Source organism: Mirounga angustirostris, unplaced genomic scaffold, assembly GCF_029215605.1.
Source record: "Mirounga angustirostris isolate CCGP_5_RB_7025 unplaced genomic scaffold, mMirAng1.0.hap1 SCAF_2, whole genome shotgun sequence".
Taxonomy (NCBI): domain Eukaryota; kingdom Metazoa; phylum Chordata; class Mammalia; order Carnivora; family Phocidae; genus Mirounga; species Mirounga angustirostris.
The window spans coordinates 7,932,942-7,952,278 of record NW_026991710.1 but is presented as its reverse complement, the minus strand read 5'-3'; the positions used below and the strand labels follow the sequence as shown (position 1 = coordinate 7,952,278).

Sequence of the window (19,337 nt, the reverse complement as noted above, 5' to 3'; positions counted from 1 at the left end):
GCAAACATCTACCTGCTGACACTGGACATGTTCCTTTCCTTGACTGAAATATGAAGAGGAGGAAAGTGCATTGGGGTGTCGTAACAACAGCCACCATCCCAGCCTAGGGGTCCAACTTAAGGATGGAAGAATCTCAAGCGGCAGCTAGAGGAGCCCCTCTCTGGACGCATGCTGGGGTCCGAAGTCTGCACCAGACCCCCGGGGCACCTGCGGGTTTGTAGGTGTGAGGGATCCTGGAAGGTGTCTCTCTAGCTGGGCAGCGTTAACTTGGAAGGACAGCAAGAATGGGAGCCTTGGGTGTGGTGTGGGTGCTGGGGACACACACCAGGGGGCACCAGCATGGGCTTCCTCGTTCTTGATGTTAACCAGCTCACTTATAAGCACGTTATGACGGAGGCTGCTCAGAAAATTCCCAGAAATCAGAGTGGGATGGAGGGTGCCCTCTGAAGGGGCCTGAGGTCCGGGAATTATGCTGGAAAGGAGGGTCAATAAGGCTTACGGGATTCCATCTGCATCCAAAGCTGAGAAGACTGGAGGGGTTTCACATTTCTCACCTAATTTCAACATCACAAGATCCTGTGAGGCAGCTATAATTTCCCATTCTGAAAATGAGGAGATTGAAGTATCTCCAGACAGGCTATTTGTCTGCCCAAGTGTTTCCTGGGTGACCGCTGTATCACCTGCGTGGTCTGGGCCACACGTACCCATCACTTGCGTTTGTTTGTACTCAGAATTTTCTTTCAGCCGATTCGATTGTACTTAGAGTTGTCTTTTTTTTATTATGTTCAGTTAGCCACTGTATAGTACATCATTAGCTTTTTATATAGTGTTCAGGGATTCATTAGTTGCATATAACACCCAGTGCTCATCACAACATGTGCCCTCCTTAATACCCATCACCCTGCCACCCCACCCTCCCCCGCAAAGATGTATCTGATGCCTGAACAGGGACATGAACCCTGGACCCTCAGATTAAAAATCTGATGCTCTACTGACTGAGCTATCCGGGCTCTTGTACTTAGAGTTGTCTTGAGGAAACAACATATTTGCAATCAAGGGCCCACTATGATATATACAGCTTTAAAAAGACACATCAAAATAAATATGTAATATTAAAAAGTAAAATTGTTGCCCAGCAAATCCACTCCTAGGTATATACTTAAGAAAACGAAAACATATATCCACATAGAAACTTGTATGTGAGTGTTCAGGGCAGCATTATTCGTCATAGCTCCAAAATGGAAACAAAACAAATGACCATCAATGCATAAGTGGATCAATAAAAGGTGATATATGTATGAAGGGAGATGTTATTAATCCACAAAAAGAAATCTGCTGGGGCACCTGGGTGGCTCAGGAGGTTAAGTGTCTGACTCTTGGTTTTGGCTCAGGTCATGATCTCAGGGTCGTGAGGTGGAGCCCTGAGTTAGGCTCCGTGCTCAGCACAGAGTCTGCTTGAGATTCTCCCCCTTTCCCTCCGCCCCTTCCCCCGCTCACACTCTCTCAGTCTCTAAAATAAACAGATAAATAAAATCTTAAAACAAACAAACAAAAAGAAATCAGCAGTACTGATTCTACAATGTGGGTGGGCCTTAAAACACTATGCTAAGGAAAAGGTCACATATCGTACGGTTCCTTTTATATGAATTATCCAGAATAGGCAAATCTGTGGAGACAGAAAGCAGATTAAAATTTACCAGGGGATAGGAGGAACGAGGAATGATTTAATGTGTACAGGTTATTTTTGTGGGATTATAAAAAAAAGTTTTGAAACTAGAGAGAGATGGTGGGTGCACAAAATTACGAATATATTATGCCTAATTATTCACTGTAATGTGGTTCACGGTATGTTATGTGAGTTTTGGCTCAGTTAAACAATTGCCATCGATGTGTCATAAAATCGCTGTGTGTATCCACAGAGGCATCAAACATGTACTTTGGGAAACACAGGCCTCGGGCCCCTCGCCCCCAAAGCAGGGCGACGTGATTCAAAGCTTTTATTTTTGTCTCCAAAGCTCTGCCCTACTTTGCCTGATGGTGCAACAAGGTTGGAAATGGAACCCTCAGCTTTTACTTCAGTAGAACATTCTCAGACAGCGAGCTCCACAATCGTATAGGATGGGAGATGGCAGGTGCAAGAGGGGACCAAAGAAAGAACTGGTGCCAAACTGGGGAACCTTGCCCCCAGCCAGAGCCACCCGAGGGACCCCCTCAGTGATTGTCACCTCTGCTGACCTCATCAGTTTCAGATGCGGATCGATCATTGTCAGGCAGACTGGAGGCAAGAAAGAAAGCCTGTGGACCTGTCCCAGCTGGCTCGTCAGGCAGCCAGACTGATGGAATCACTTTGGACACAATACAGACAAGTCTTATAATTCCAAAGTCTGTGGGTTGCTGGGGGTGGGTGCAGAACAGCAATTTTAACACAGGATCCCATAACTTCATGCTCCCACCTATTACCTGTCCTTGCTTTTTAGTAAAACTTTTCCAAAGGGTTTCCCAGCCCGTCAGCCTCTATTTCTTCCTGTCTCCCTCATTCCTCAATCCAAAGGTACCTGGAGTGTATCCCCAGTCCTGCAGATAGTGTCTGCCTTTCCCTGTAGGAGGACCCCCTACAGCAGTCTCTGACCTTATCCCCACACCCTCTTGTATGGAAGGCTCCCTTTCTTCGAGCCCATGATACCTGTCTCCTGGGGTCCTCTGTCTCCTCTATTGGACTCCAAGCAAAGCATGGCAGGGAAGATGCAGGCTTCATTCCATATCCAAAGTGCCTGGGAGCTCCTGAGTCCTTCCCTTGGGGGAAGGAACTAAGGAATACCTTGATTCTTCCAGGTGAAGGACCTGGATTCCATTCTCTAAGATGTGAAACGCTTTTACACACAAGCAGTGGACTGTGTCATGCTTTAAATTCCCCTGGATAGCATCCAAGCTCTGAAAATTTTAGTTGGAAATCTTCAAATGTGCTGAGAAAGCTGGCCCTGACTCTGTGAATCTCCTGTGCGAGAAGGAAGAGGTAGGTGTCTTCAGCTCTGGAAGCACCGTGACGGGGAGAACCACAGGGATCAGACGGGACAGGGTTTGGTTTCAGCTCTACCACTAGTAGACTGGTGACCTGGCGTGACTGGAGCCCTGGTTCCCACATCTGCAAATCGGTGAAAATAACATCCCCATAGTAAGTACTGACATAATACCCACCTGCCACAATTAAGCTGAATTAAATGAGTTTATGTTCAGCCACTTTTGTTAAAATGTGATACGCTCTCTCATGCCAGGAAAAACCCCGGCTCAAGGGAAAAATGGAGTTGTTGGCACAGCACTCAGGAACCTCATCACTGGCACATTTTAACCAAAAAGATAGGAACTTAATAAAAACGATAGAACAGGGGCGCCTGGGTGGCTCAGTCGTTAAGCGTCTGCCTTCGGCTCAGGTCATGATCCCAGGGTCCTGGGATCAGGCCCCGCATCGGGCTCCCTGTTAGCAGGAGGCCTGCTTCTCCCTCTCCCACTCCCTCTGCTTGTGTTCCCTCTCTCGCTGTGTCTCTCTCTGTCAAATGAATAAATAAAATCTTTAAAAAAAAAAAAAAACGATAGAACAGTTTTACACATAGTAAGTGGATAAGGAATAAAATGCTTCAGTAAATCTGGCCCTTGGCCTTGAAAAAGACTCTGAGTTTGGAGCTCGGGAGTGATTGAAAAGTATATAAAATTGGGGGGGTGGTTATAGCCCGGGATGTGGACAGGAGGGTGTGACTCGTGGCCCACGCGAGGGACCGGGGAGCTGGTGGGTGTCTGAGGTGTTTGATGTGTGCATTTTCTATATTCCCACATGGCTCTGTTCATGTGGATGCAGTTTTCTTTGTTTATTTAGCATTTCTTGTGGACAAGCTTCCACTAAGCAAACACAAAATGTGTGTTAAGCTCAAATTGCTCCCTAATACATCAGTTATGCCGGAAAACGTTGGCATTATAAAAATAAGCCTGGTATCGGAGCTGGCTGTAAGTGAGGGGCTGTTAGTGTTCCTGGGTGCAGTAAACATTCATTAGATGGTTTCTATTTTTCCTTTCTATTTCCACCCCCAGCCCCTGTAATATCCGATCTTCTTGAGGGCAGGCGCTATGTTTCCCCACATTTCACCCATCGGTAAGTATTATCAGATTTGGTAAGAGCAGGACGGGCTGCAACCTCTGGGGTAAAGGCTCCCGCATTTGACAGGGGCTCAATCACAACGGGCGGGTTAGAACAGGAATCCGGATACCTGAGGGCCCGCGGGTTAGTGCAAGGCCAGACCGAGGGGACCCCGTGCTGGACCCTGAGTATTGACCTCACTGGGAGCTCTGTCTGCAGGTGGAGGGGGAAGTGTGTCTCACAGTGGGAAGCGGAGGGCCTCAGAAGTAAGAATCAGCGATGCTGTAACTCCCCTAGGGTAAACGAAGAGTCTTAGAGAGGTGACAGTGTCACAAATTTGGTAAGTGACAGAGTCGGGACTTGACTTTAGGAAGAACTGGCTACAAGCCCGTGCTTCTCCCTTCACATCACTGTTTATTTACCACCTGTGACAAAATCAGCCATGTCTACAAGGTCCTACCATGGTAGAGTGAACGTTCCACCTGGCATTCCCCCAGTCGTCCTATCTAATCCTCGACACCATCACGTTATGTGAGAGCCTTATCCTCCTTTTACAGATGAGAGAAACGAGCTCAGAGAAGGAAAGTGACTTGCCCAAGAAGACACATGAGGGTGTGGAGAGCTAGCTATGCTCTCCTGAGGAGCAGGACAAGGATAGAGCAGACTGCCAGCCCTGCAGGGCAGGGGAGGATGGATGAGGGATGGGTAAGGAACACCAAATACCGTCAGCACAGAACATCATTCTGCCCTTGCCCTAATAGAAGCATAAATATGGCCCTTCCCTGCAATGAGCAATTTCCTTGGCTCTGCTGACACAATGGGAAATATCCTCAGTGAGAAAATTAAATATTGGTGTCACAGGGTTATTAGAGAAACAAACGGCATCACATTCTTCCTCCTCCCACTGCAGCCCCATCGCTCAGGCTGGCATGAAGCCCTGCACAGGGGTCTGGTGTCCCAGCTACCAAGCAGAGATTTTTGAGATGTCTGGAACTTGGTTTTGTAAGGTGATTCATTCACCACTTTTACACACTTCTATTTGAATCAGCATGAGGCTTTACCTGGGATTCACACTCACCTGGGCCAGACAGGGCCTCCGAGCAACTGTGAACTTGGGCAGGTTACTTATTCTCTCTGATCTCCACGTTCCTCTCTGGACCTGTTTCCTCATCTGTGAAATGGAGATCAGCATCATCACTATAAGCATCATCATGGAAATACCTCCTTCGCTGGATTCTTTCGAGAATGAACTGTGTTAACATCCCAAGTCTAGAAAACAGTGTGCATACAGTAGGCAGATGCTCAAGAATGTGATATTCTTTTCTTTCCCGTGGGGTCCCAGAGCCCATGCTCAGCGAAGTGTGACAAGTAGAGCCCTGTCCTCGTGGAGTTCGTTGTCTGGCAGGCACAGGGACCCACATGCCTGCCTCCCAGCCTGTATCTCAGAGAATAATCAACTTCTGGAGTGTAATGAGCCCTTTTAAAAGTCTGTTTGGCAACCACCACAGGAAAGTGTTTATAAATTTAGCATCCAAGTATTGAAAAAATACAGTGACAAAAGACTGCCATGAATTAGTAACAATCTAAAATGCATCTGGATTTTATTCCACAAAACATCATTCATGTGCATTTGAAGACAAATATTAGAACTTATGAAGAGCTGGGCATTTTATTTGGGGTCGAGACAAAGCACAGTACATCTATGGGTTTGAGAGTTCAGAATCACTCTATACCTCCCATCCCCATGGCCTCCAGACTGAGAACTCTGCCACAAAACCGGCCCCAGAGAGACATTTGCCTTCCTTGCCTTTTGAAGAAAAGCCACGGTGACTGACAAATTCTGCGACGAGGAGATGAAACCCCAAGAGAAATGAAGTGTCCAAAGCTGTCCAGTGACACCCAGTGAGTAGACAACAAATTCAGGGGCTCAATAGCATGCACAGAGTGTTCGCAGGAAATTTAGGAATGGAGCGGGGAGCTGCTCCCTAAATATATAATTACGCGTCAATCACACAAATGGGGAAGAAATACATATAGAAACTAATGCACTTTGGTAAGATCACCAAAAAAATTAAGCAGCCATTCTAAAGTGAGTGTGACATGCATTTCTCTTTTGCGGGGAGGAGAAAAAATATGGTGGCAACACATTTGACATTACAGTTTTTAATTTTTCCTCCCGCTTTGGCTCAAAATGTACATATTTGGCAAAGTCTAACATCTAAAGTTCTGTTGAAGTAGAAAGCTGAGCTTCTGAGGGTAGGAGTATAAAATTAATCTGGAAATAATTATTTAGTTTTCACTCTGGACTGAGGTTCACATGCATATATGGGTACAAAAAGAAGTATCTGATGTGGTTTCTGATAAAGATGGTGGTAAAGATTCGACATTCCAGGTGTGGGCTCATGCCAGGTATCAAAAGATGCCTTGCAAACATTAGACCCTATGTGTTGAAGGCATCGCTGTCACTCTAAGCTACAGTCTGAGCTAGAATCATTTTCATTTGGATATAAGAATAACCTCCAACTGGTCTCACCACCTTCACCTGGCTTTCCCTTGCCCCCAACCCCACTGTCATCATCCACCATCTTTGCAACTGCCAGAGGGAGCTCTTTGACTTTCTCATCAGATCACACACTCCTCTGCGGGCCTGGCCGCAAAGCCCTCCTTAATCCAGGACCCCACTTCCTCTCTGACTTTGACTTGGACCTCCATCTCCCTTGCTCACTGGTTTTCCTTCTGCGCCTCAAACACCCCAACCTTGGGCATCCTTCTCATCATTTGGATTTCAGCTTCAGAGTCACTTCTGCTCAAAGGCCTGTTGTCTAACCAACAGATGCTCATATGGGTCATCTTTTTTTGTCACATCTCTCTATTTCATTGTTGTCCTAGCAATTGTCACTATCGGAACTTATTCAGTTTATTTATTTGCTAATTTATATATTGTCTGTGGATACCCTACTGGAAAGCAGGACCTCGTCTGTCTTGTTTATACCACATACCCAGAGCCTGGAATGTACAGAGTGTGTGATAATGAGTGAAATAGTAGAGCCATGAGGCTTTGGAATGGTCTGGGGAAATCTGCGAAGCCTTTATAAAGAAGAGAAGCTTGAAGGCCGGTGGAAACACGGTTAACAAAGTAAAATGTGTTTAGGTCCCTCAACTGAGTCATTTAACTTTTGCTTTTCGCTTGGTCTCTCACAGCTGCAACAGGAGGTAGGCGGGCCATGCATAGCATCAGGATGTCCACTCCAGATTGCATCCTCACAATCCCCAGATTATCACCCTAAGTCAACAATGCAAAGGCTGAAAGAAAGGTGTTGAGAGGGGGAAATGGGGCCGTTCTTCATAATGGGTTAGCTCTCAGGGGTTCACAAAATGTTTCCACACCCAATTCAGTCCCTGCAACAGCTCCAAGAGGCAGTGACTCTCCCCAGCGATCAGGTGAGTAGGGCATAGAGGCAGACACAGAGGGTCTGGAGCTGGAGCAGGGTGCTTAGGTCACATTCCAGCTACTTGTTATGACTGTGGGAAAGTAATTAAATAACTTTGTCTCTCACCTGCTTCTTACGTAAATGAAAAATGTACCTAATCTCATAGAGTGGAGGTGGAGATTAAGTAAATCAACCCATGTAAGGTGGTTAGCATGGTGCTTGGCACTTAGTGTACAATTCCATTTTTTTTACATTATTATAATTATTTTTGTACTAAACCAAGGCTCAGAGAGTGACGAGACTTCCTTAAGGTCAAACAGTAAGCAAGTGGCAGAACCAGAAGTCAAAGTCAGATCTGGAAGATTCTAAAGCTGAGTGTTGCCACTGAGCCACGTGGCTGCTCTCCTCCTAGAGATTTAGTTACTAAAAGCCAATTCTGTATAATTCATATACTTGGACCATTTCTTGATGTTTTAATGCATACATATTCATTTTTTTCAGTGGGGCAGTAAGCACCTGGAAGGCAGACTACCTGTATGTAAAGCAGGAGCTCCTGTTGGGTACTCCAACATATCTTGTCAATTCATAAATTTTGACTTAAACTATGTCTGAAAACCATCTATTCTTTTTATTGTCCTGATGATTCCAAAGGTGAATTTGCCTCTAAACCAACATCCTTAGTGTCCCTATGTCATAGAGTGCCTGATTTTAGTCTTTCAGGTTTTTTGTTTCAATACTAAAGAGGTCAGTAAATCAAAATAGGTCCCCGGGGTGGTCTCAGCCATTAGGTAAAAGCATCACTACTATTTGATTGTTCAGAAAAGTAATTTGTATAACAACACAGATCAGCCCTTGCCTTGAGAGTGCTTATAATAATGAACCTGAGTTGAGCACATGATTGTGCACCAAACATTAAAATGCACTTAGGAGACAGGGATGACTCCACCCTCAAAACCTGGAGTCCCCTGAGGAAATGGGTATCTATGAAATAATCACAACATGGTGTGGTAAGTCCCACAATAAAGGGAAGTGTAGGAAAAGCCCACAGTTAGTAATGCTCAGAACAGGCATCTGGAGAGGCTAGGGGAGAGGAAACAGGCCAGGTATGGTCTCATGGGTGAGCTTTCTGAAGAGGCTAATGCCTGAATTGAATTTTGTAGCATTCCTAGAATTACTCCATCTAATGAAGGTGGAAAGACTATTCTGTAGCTAGAGGTAGGAGGTATTTTGAACAAAAGCATGGTGGCCTGATGCATGAGAAATGAGGTGAGATCGGACATAATCAGTTTTGAATGAACCATGAAGTGTCAGGATGAGTCTCTGAGCACTCTCTAGGTCATGCTAGGAAGCTGGGGCATTTCCCTGCAGGTACAGCAGGATTATGTGAACAAGAGTAAGGCAAGGCAGAAACACAGCAATTCATACTTTACTATGAGTCAACACACAAATTTATTATCTTATAGTTTTGGAGGTCAGATCTCAACTGGATTGGCAGAGCTGCTTCTTTCTGGAGGCTCTAGGTGAGAGTCCATTTCCCAGCCTTTCCAGCTTCTAGGGGCTGCCCATACCATACATCACCCCAGCATCACCCCAGCATTCACTTCCAAGATCACTTCTCCTTTTCAAACTTGGACCCTTCTGCCCTTGTCTTATAAGGACATTTGTGACATCTTGGGCCCTCCTGGAAAATCCAAAAATGATTCCCATCTCAAGATCTTTAAAGATTCATATTGTTTTAAGCCACTAAGTTTGTGGTAATTTATTACAGCAGTAACAGGAAGCTAATACATGGAACCAGATATTAAACATTGTTTTTATTTTACTGATGAAGAAACTAAATCTCAGAGGGGTTAATTTGCCCAAGGTCACAATGCTCAAAAATGGTAGAACTAGTGTAACAATGAAACAGTGCAAATCTATTCTCTGGTACTGCTCATTTCCGCGTGAACCCACAATTCTCTTGACTGAATTGAACGGAGGTTCGTTCTTGTCAGTTTCTTCCTCTCCTCATTCTTTATGAAACACCCTTTTTGTGGTACTCATGCCCACCAATATGTCATTCTCTACAAAATAAATGAGAACGGAGAGATCTTTTACTCCTGCCGAAAAACCTAAAAGAGAGGAGGAAAAACAAGGGTTATTAACATCTCAATGAGATTAGAGAATCTGAGTTTAAAAATTAGATTGGGTGATAAAAAAGCACATTCTTCATAAATATTTAACCTCCGTCAGCATGACGGTAATTAGAGAGCTGAGTAGAGCTCCCTGCTGGCAACGGGCTGCCCCTATCTCTGAAAGGGAAGGCCTCCTTTGCAGCTTTATCATCCCTCTTTGAGAAATAAATGATTGGAGTTCAGGAAAATGAAATACTGCATCAGCCACCAACATTTTATTTGAGATGTCCCCCAAAATGATACTTTTTAAATTGTTGAAATCCCAGCAAATCTGCCTTCTATTCTAAGGTTATAATGGACCTGAAAGCTATATATAGTCATCTCAAACAGTTCTCCCATTTCATTCTTCTATATTCTTTTGCTATGCCCCTTGTGGTGGATTGATTTCAATAATGGTCCCAATTTGTTCAAGCCTCTTGAATGCATACCCCACAGCAATGTCTTTTGACATCGACTCTGACTCCGGGCTTGGCCATTACCTTGCTTTGGTCAAAAATTGGTAGCAAACATGAGGGAAGACTTGAAAAGTACTTGCACAGTAGGGCTTGCCCTCTTCCTGCTCTAAGAATCCTGAATGTGACAAGCTTGGACAAGCCTATTAGATGATAAAAAGCATGTAGTCCGGGTGCCTTGTCACAAGTCTAGATGGGAGACAGCCAACTGGCACATGGGAAATTTGGCCATCTTACACTATCCAGCCCCAGAAAACCACCAGCTGGCTGCTGACGGCTGATAGATAAATGAGACCAGCTCACCCTAGCACAATCATCTGGCTGAACCCAGCCTAAATTGCCAATCTGCAGAATCAGAAACTAAAACAAAACACTGTTTTAAGTCACTAACTTTTAGATTGGCTTTTTATGCAGAAAAGCAAAAACTAACATACTCATCTGCATTCAAGCATACTCTTGCATGCATCTTCACTGTTAAAATAAGCACAATAAAATAAGACAAGGAAAAGGAAACAGCTCATTCTTGCAAGGCAGCTACTTTGCACCAACTAATCTACACCACTGAAGGGGACAACATCATTGGTGATCACTAGCTGTCTCTATCATTTTCCCTACCTACTCTTTCAGCCCAGCTTCACTTTTATAGCACATTTCTTGAAAAAGTTGCTACTTACACTATTCCACTTCTTTAATTCCCACTCTCAGTTCACTCCAGTGTGATTTCAAACCCAGTACTTCACTGAAACTGCTTTTCCTGAGGTATTTTTTAGGACTCTATCATTTAGTGACAAGCAACAGAAACCCAAATTGAATAAACTCACAAGGTAAAAAGGAAAGTTATAATTAGGATATAGGGTATCTCATAGAACCCAAGAATGGAATCCAACAACACCTCATCCTCCAATGGGACCACACCTTGTTCTCTGTGAATTCCACCTTTGGGTCTCTTCACATGTTTACCTTTTTCTTCTCTGTTGCTGCAAATAGACTGTCTCTATTTCTGAGCCTGCAAGACAGAAGAAATGGTGGCAGTTAATTGTCTCTGGGTTGCATCTCTGCAGTTCAAGATAACAACCAGGCCTGTCATCCCTAAGATGGATTCTACATTCCCTGAGGACCTTTTCAATTGGCCCAACTAAATTGAGGCACCATTTGCTTCACTGACCAGTTGTGGCCATGGTTTGGTGTCACGCTGTGTAACCACCCAGAATCTCTTATGACAACCACGTAGATAGAATGGGTGGAGGGAGGGACAGTTCTCAGAAAAGGAGAAGATTCAGAAATGTGGTGGATACTAGGCAGACAAAGCTAGAGTGTCCACTGTAATTCATCTCTTGGTTTCCGATCACATGTTCTTCCCATACATACAATGTCAAAACTTCCCCACTCAAAAATGAACAAAAACCTTCTTACCATGAGTTTTGATAGCAACTCGCAGGGTTGCAGTTTTATTCTTTTTTTTATATAACTATATAATTAATGTCTGTCTGCCCCACTTGTTTATATATGCATGAAGGCAGGGACCAACTTGTTGCTTAGCTCAGAGTTTGACCCATGATAGGAACCCAAAACTATGTTTGTGAATGATTGCATGAATACCAGGTAATTTTTAGGTTTGGTATCTAGAAATAATATTGTGGATGACTGTGCTCTGATCCACAGTATATCTTTGTGTGTAAGTGTGTGGAAAGCAAAGTGAAACATCACCTAAGTTCACATGGCTAATACACTGTTTTACTTTTATACGTATGGTTTGACTTCTGTATGTATATATATATTTTTATTTCAGAATCCACATATTTTAACGATTTTCTTCTATTGATTTTCCAAACATACTGATATATAATAGTGGAGGAGACACAGGATAATGACAATAAACTTCACCAGGAAAAACAAGAAGAAAAGTTATTGTAGTTTATGCCGATCATTAATCCAGAACATAAACCACATTCTGTTGGACAAATACAGTGAGATCGATGGCAGAATGAATGGAGCTCATGGAGATGAATTTTCTGAATCATTTCTCTGATCAAGGAATGAGATTCAAGTTCAGCTATATGGCTGAACCCAATTCTGTGCACTGGGAGATTTCTTTTGTACATAAACCTTCAGGGTTTGATGCTGGAAGTCTTTATTATCTACTGTAGAACATTGCCCCTGCTTCAAGCCACATTCTGAGTGATTAGGAAAAGGATTTCAAAACTTTAGTCCCCCAAATGAGGGCCATAGCAGTTCTTTGGAAACAAATGCTGGTTCTGATTTTCTTAAGTCACCTGATGCCTCCCAGATATCCCTAATCCACATTTCTATTATCATACACAATTGCCTGGAGTCTCAGATCTCTAATTAGGAGTAGAAAACCCTTTCCTTAGTAAAGATATTTTCTTGTCCTCATATTTAATTTTTTGCTTTAATTTAAAACAGCTTAAGTTGGAGAATACTCCTCTTATTGTATCTTACAGAATGCTATCAATAACTGCACACAAACATGATGATGATCTGATAAAATACTTTTAAGCTTTAACCTCATTACATACATCCAAGACCCCAAATCAACAGATAATAGTTTATAATATTAGTTTAGTACAACACAACAAATATGGCAAGATTCCTAGCCCAGAATGAATACTTTGTCATTCCTCCCCACTAACCATGACCCTACCAGTTCTGAGCACCTGCTACTTAAACTGCTATTGTGGTAAATATATGGTATGGTGGTTTAGAGCATGAAATGTGGATCCGAGGTACATGTATTAAGTCCTAGCTCTGCTACCCACTAGCTGCATGCCATTAGGCAAGTTACCTGAACCTTGTGTGCCTCAGTTTCCCTATCTGTGATATGGCGCTAATAATAGGGTTCATGTGAACATTTAAAATTAAATGGTGTGTAACTTTTTCATAATATATGTTAAAACTAGCATAGCATGAATTCATTTTTTGTCAAAATATTCTTATAAATAAAAAAATCAAACTTGAACTAGCTGAGGCATAAAGAAGGATTTACTATAATGATACAGGCTTATGGAAACTAAGACTAGCATGAAGCTAGAACATGGGAGAAGTGGGACATACAAACTCATACACCATTATACATTTTTCTTGCTGCAGACAGGCTTTCTCTTTTTTTATGATTTGAATGAAGCAAAATGGCCACAGTCAACTTTCTCAGTTAACTTCTCCTCAATGCAAGATAGCAGCCAAGCTTGGCTTGAATATTGATTTAATTCCCAACTGGTAGCTACATATTCTTATGGGTATGGTTTGGGCTAGGTACTTACCCTTGACTCAAACAACTGTGGCCAGGAGTCAAGATGAAGTTATACCAGTGGCCATCACCCAAAGTAACCATATAGATTGAATAGGGAGGGAAGGAGATTTTTCACAAAGAAGTAGAGGTATAGAGAACAGTTCCCAATAAAGAGGAAAAGAACAGTAGTTTTCTACCCCAGACTCAGATAATATGTGGTGAACTAAGAAATAGTTTTCAGTCTTCCTTTTTTTTTTGCTTTATTTTTTAAATTTTTTTATGTTATGTTAATCACCATACATTACATCATTAGTTTTTGATGTAGTGTTCCATGATTCATTGTTTGCGTATAACACCCAGTGCTCCATTCAGTACGTGTCCTCCTTAATACCCATCACCAGGCTAACCCATCCCCGCACCCCTTCCCCTCTAGAACTTCCAGTTTGTTTGTCAGAGTCCATAGTCTCTCATGGTTCGTCTCACTCTCTGATTTCCGCCCCCTTCATTCTTCCCCTCCTGCTATCTTCTTCTTCTTCTTCTCCTTCTTCTCCTTCTTCTCCTTCTTCTTCTTCTTCTTCTTCTTCTTCTTCTTCTTCTTCTTCTTCTTCTTCTTCTTCTTCTTCTTCTTTTTAACATATAATGTATTATTTGTTTCAGAGGTACAGATCTGTGATTCAACAGTCTTACACAACTCACAGCGCTCACCATAGCACATACCCTCCCCAATGTCTATCACCCAGCCACCCCATCCCTCCCACCCCCCACCACGCCAGCAACCCTCAGTTTGTTTCCTTGGGATTAAGAATTCCTCATATCAGTGAGAACATATGATACATGTCTTTCTCAGATTGTTCAATCTTCCTTTTAACTGATTTCTTAATAATGACACAATTAACCAAATTCCCTTGAAATACTGTGTTTATTTAGAGGCTGTGACGTACTTCTTTCTCTCTCTCTCTCCTTTTTATTTTTAATTTTTTCATTGCCCTTTCTTTGCCTGTGTTCTATGCATCCTCTTCCACTATCCCACACTTGAATGTTGAAATTACTCAAGATTTTTTTTCCTTTAAGGACTTGTGTCTTTGTTTATTTCCTTCTAGGTGATATCATTCACCACCAGTTTCAAAAGTCATCCATTTGCTAATGACTCCAGATTTATATCTAGAGTTGTAGACTGTCCACTCAACTTCTACACTTCAATTCTCTCAGAAGCATCACAGACCAAACATATCCAAGCAGAACTCCAGGCTTCCCTTTTGAACTTGCTCCTGATCCATTATTCTGCTACAGGTATAATAGAGCATAATTGATTTCACCGGGACTTCTATTTTATTGAATGCCCCATTTATAGCAATTCTAGACAGAAAAAGGGAATTCCTGAATTCAGAGTAATAATTTAGTGGAAAAGATTTCATCAAATGTCAAAGAGGTAGTTCATTTAAGGTCATTAATGTGGATTTGTTTCTCCGAAGATGAGATGTTGCCTGATAGCATAAGTATATATAGGAGATGTGACATCTAGTCATTTACAGACTGTAAGTTTTCATGTAAATTCTTACATAAATGAAGATGGCTCTGTGATATTCAGAGATGTTAGGGGACATAAACTACGTAGTTAAAAAAGTGGTAGAACTGGGGTTTGAGGCCCTGTTCATCCAGCTCTAAGGGAGATGTGCCAAAAAAAAAAAAATGAGGGGGTTTCAGAGGCAGGAAATTCACAGGAATGTCTAAACCATAATTGAGAAACTTCTCCAGTCCCTGCACCCAGGTCAGGGTGTGGTCCTTAGTAGCAGCTGAGTGCTTGTGTATTGACTGAATAGGGAGCCACTACATCCTAGAAGTCCCTGAAATCCATCATAGCAGCACAGGGGGGCCTGTGAGGCTTGGAAAGGAGGGTCCTGCAGATAGCTTTCAGACTGGCACTTGAGGTGGCAGAGAGGTGAATTACCACTATGGGGTACATCTCTTTCTGTGACTGAGTTTTTGATTTACAGAAAACATAAAGGAAAATATTTTTGCATAGGAAACCCCAACACATTTCTAAAAGTGTGTATTTTTATTGTAGAAAAATAGATATGTGATTATTGGGGCAAAAATGAATTTTTATTTTTTTTATTTATTTATTTTTTAAAGATTTTATTTATTTATTTGAGAGAGAGAGAATGAGAGAGAGAGAACACATGAGAGGGGATAGGGTCAGAGGACGAAGCAGACTCCCCGCTGAGCAGGGAGCCCGATGCGGGACTCGATCCAGGGACTCCAGGATCATGACCTGAGCCGAAGGCAGTCGCTTAACCAACTGAGCCACCCAGGCGCCCCAAAATGAATTTTTATTAGGGAAGATGCATTTTAGCATTTATATGACACCATTTGAATCCTGAGATGACACATTTGGAAGTTAGCCTAGAAATAATCCAACTCAACCCCCTCGTCTTACATTAATGAATATAGCCAAGAGAAGTGAGGCATGGGACAAGTCTGCGTGCAGAGAGAATTGTTGTGCCACCTTTGACCCCAAGAATTAATGTGCAGACTTCCCCTTTCTATCAGCTGGTTAGAGCAAGTGATAGTTTTGTTACATCTCCTCAAATGTGTAGCAAAGGAATCCATCCTAAAAATAATCGTGTCCCTTAATTTTGCTTATTTTCCCATAAGACAAAATAATTAATAATTAATGAGTTCATTACATACAACTTAGAAAATGCAAAAATAGGGGCACCTGGGTGCCTCAGTCGGTAAGCAGCTTCAGGTCACGATCCCGAGGTCCTGGGATCAAACCCCGCATCGGGCTCCCTGCTCAGCGGGAAGCCTGCTTCTCCCTCTCCCACTCCCCCTGCTTGTCTTCCCTCTCTTGCTCTCTCTCTCTCTCTCTGTGTCAAATAAAATCTTAAAAAAAAAAAGAAAATGCAAAAATATAAGATGATATTGAAGATGATGATGGTGTGATGGCAATAATAAAAAATAATAATAATAATACCTCTGCAGTTCCTTTTTTGTTTGGTAGTTTGTGACTTTCAAATTCCCACTGTTATGTGTGTTAATTTATGAAAATAATTTTGGGGGGAACTTTAAAAAATAAAAACTCATCTCTAGTGCTATCACACAAAGATAGTCATTATTATTATTTGGGTGTATATTATTTCTTCTAAAGATGTAAGTCCAGAAGCGTAGGTTATGAATGTTGGTTTTCCCTTGAGGGCAATCTCAGCCTCAGGCCTAGAAGCTATTGACTTTGGATGTGCATTCTGATGTCTCTATGGTGGTTTCCTCATCTGTGAGGCCAAGGTACTAACAGGGTTATGAGGATTTTAATTGTGAAGCAGTTAGTCCATTCCAGGGACAAAGCATGTAGAGTTTTTTAGCTATTGTTATTTTAACATAGGCTTTACAATTTACACTTGAAAAATATAGCATATATTAATATCTGTAATATATCTTAATATGTACATGCCTAACATCTATAGGCAATTGCATGTTCTACTTTAAGTTGTGATTTATGATAAGAAAATTTCATGATATAACATCCACAGTCAAATATCATTTTTATAGCTAAAAATAAAAAGATACGAGTAATCAACACTCTGTTGAAATTTAAGGTCTTTCAAAATTTTTGCAATTACGAATAATGCTGCGATGAATATGTTTATGTATACTGTCTTTTTAAGGATACATTTCAGAAATGGAACTATCATGTCAAATATTATGGATATTTATAAAGCTTATGGTGCATATTGCTGGATTGCTCTCCCAAGAGGTTACAATTTACACAAAAATTAGCAATGCATGAGATTTTTTTCATCTTTTAGTACACTTGAAAGCATTCCATACTGACATTTAAAAAAATCTTTGCAAATTTGATATTCAAGCAAAGAGATTTCATTGTGATGATTTCAATTTTGTATGACTTTGATGACTGGTGTGTTTGAACATCTTCTCATTGCTTTTTAAACAAATGGATTTCCATGATGGAAGAGATATGATTTTTTCATTTATCTATAGATATCCAAGCACTTTTCTTATTGATTTGTTTGAGCTATCTGTTCAATATTGATAACAACCCTCTACTGTGTTTGCTACAAATATGATTTCTCGGTAATAAATTTACACGATTTCTTTCTATACGCTAGGTTTCTTTGTTTATTACTGATCTAAACATTCTGACAAATTTATGCACTAAATGCAAAATTATTAAAATTTAGGAATTATATTCCTGGGATGTATATTTTGTTCCTTTCATCTGTGTGTTTAGGCCTAGGTCAGAATCACACCCTTTGAATTTTGTAGCTTTATAGCATTTTAATATCTGATAAGATTAGTTCTCTCACAATGGACTTCTGTTTCAAAACAATTCTATGCTATTTTTACATACTCTTTTTTTAACAAGATAAATTTGGATTAATTTTTCCTAGTTAAGTGGACAATCTGTTATGATTTCAATAGAAATTACATTCTACTTTAAAGCTATTTGAAAATAAGTAACAGTTTAAAGTCTTTAGTCTTCTCATCCAGAAATATGATCTATATGCTGATGACTCAAGTGTTGTTTTATATTTTTCAATAATATTTTGTGGTTTTACACGAATAGTTCTGCATATTTCTTATTGAAATTATTTCTGAGTATTTTATTCCTCTGGGTATGGTTAGTGGGATATTTTCTGATTACATATTTTTAGATCTAGTTTTGCCGAATGTACATCTACTGTTTGTTTAGTTACTGAGCTCTCATTGACCCCAACAGTTCTTGGGGTAAAAATTGCCTGTATTAGTTATCTCTTGCTGCACAGCAAATTTCCCCCAAACCGAATGGATTTAGACAACAACATTCATTATCTCACATTTTCTGTGGGTCAAGCATCTACATGCAGCTTAGCTGGGTCTTCCGGTTCAGCATCCGTCAGAGGCTGTAATTAAGGCAGGATGACCCATGTCATCTTAAGTTTTGACAGTGGGATGAACCTCTTGGAAGCTGACTTGCTTGGCTTTTGGCAGGATTTAGTTCTTTGTGGGTGGTTGGGCTGAAGGCCTCAGTTAATTTGCTGGTCGTTGACCAGTGGCCCCCCTCGGTTTGCTGCAACCTGGTCTTCTCCATAGGCAGCTTACTTCCTAAGAACCAGAAGAGTCAGATAGACAGAGAGAGGCAGAGAGAGAGAGAGGGAGGAAGCCAGCAAAATGAGCCACAATTTTTTTTTTTTTAAAGATTTTATTTATTGGTGGCACCTGGGTGGCTCAGTCGTTAAGTGTCTGCTTTCGGCTTAGGTCATGATCCCAGTGTCCTGGGATCGAGCCCCGCATCGGGCTCCCTGCTCTGCGGGAAGCCTGCTTCTCCCTCTCCCACTCCCCCTGCTTGTGTTCTCTCTCTCGCTGTGTATCTCTCTCTGTCAAATAAATAAACAAAAAATCTTAAAAAAAAAAAAGATTTTATTTATTTATTCATGAGAGAGAGAGAGAGAGAGAGGCAGAGGCAGAGGGAGAAGCAGGCTCCCTGCGGAGCAGGGAGCCCGATGCGGGAGTCGATTCCTGGAGCCTGGGATCATGACCTGAGCTGAAGGCAGACGCTTAACCGACTGAGCCACCCAGGCATCCCGAAAGTCACAATTTTTATAACCTCTTCTGGGAAGTGACACCTCATCATCTTTGTCATATACTATTGGTTAGAAGTGAGTCACTGGGTCGGGTCCCACCCACACTCAAGAGGAGGGGATTACACATCACACATGTAGCGAAAACCAGGATAGTGGGAACCATTGAAAGTCAATTCAGAAACTGCCTACTGCACTAGTTTTTGAATGATTTAACAAAGGAATAAACCCAACTGTAATTTTAATTCCAATTAATCTACTACATTTACTGCCAGATAATCAAAACAAGGGTTCACTTTCTCAGCAAAACTCATAAAGATTGGACATC

General features: G+C 41.7%; 1 non-coding gene across 1 annotated transcript; it reads right to left on the bottom strand.

The window, feature by feature from the left end:
• Positions 1-937: 937 nt before the first annotated feature.
• TRNAK-UUU (transfer RNA lysine (anticodon UUU)) lies at positions 938-1,010 on the bottom strand. Its single transcript has one exon. It is a non-coding gene; the product is annotated as a tRNA-Lys (tRNA).
• Positions 1,011-19,337: the final 18,327 nt, after the last annotated feature.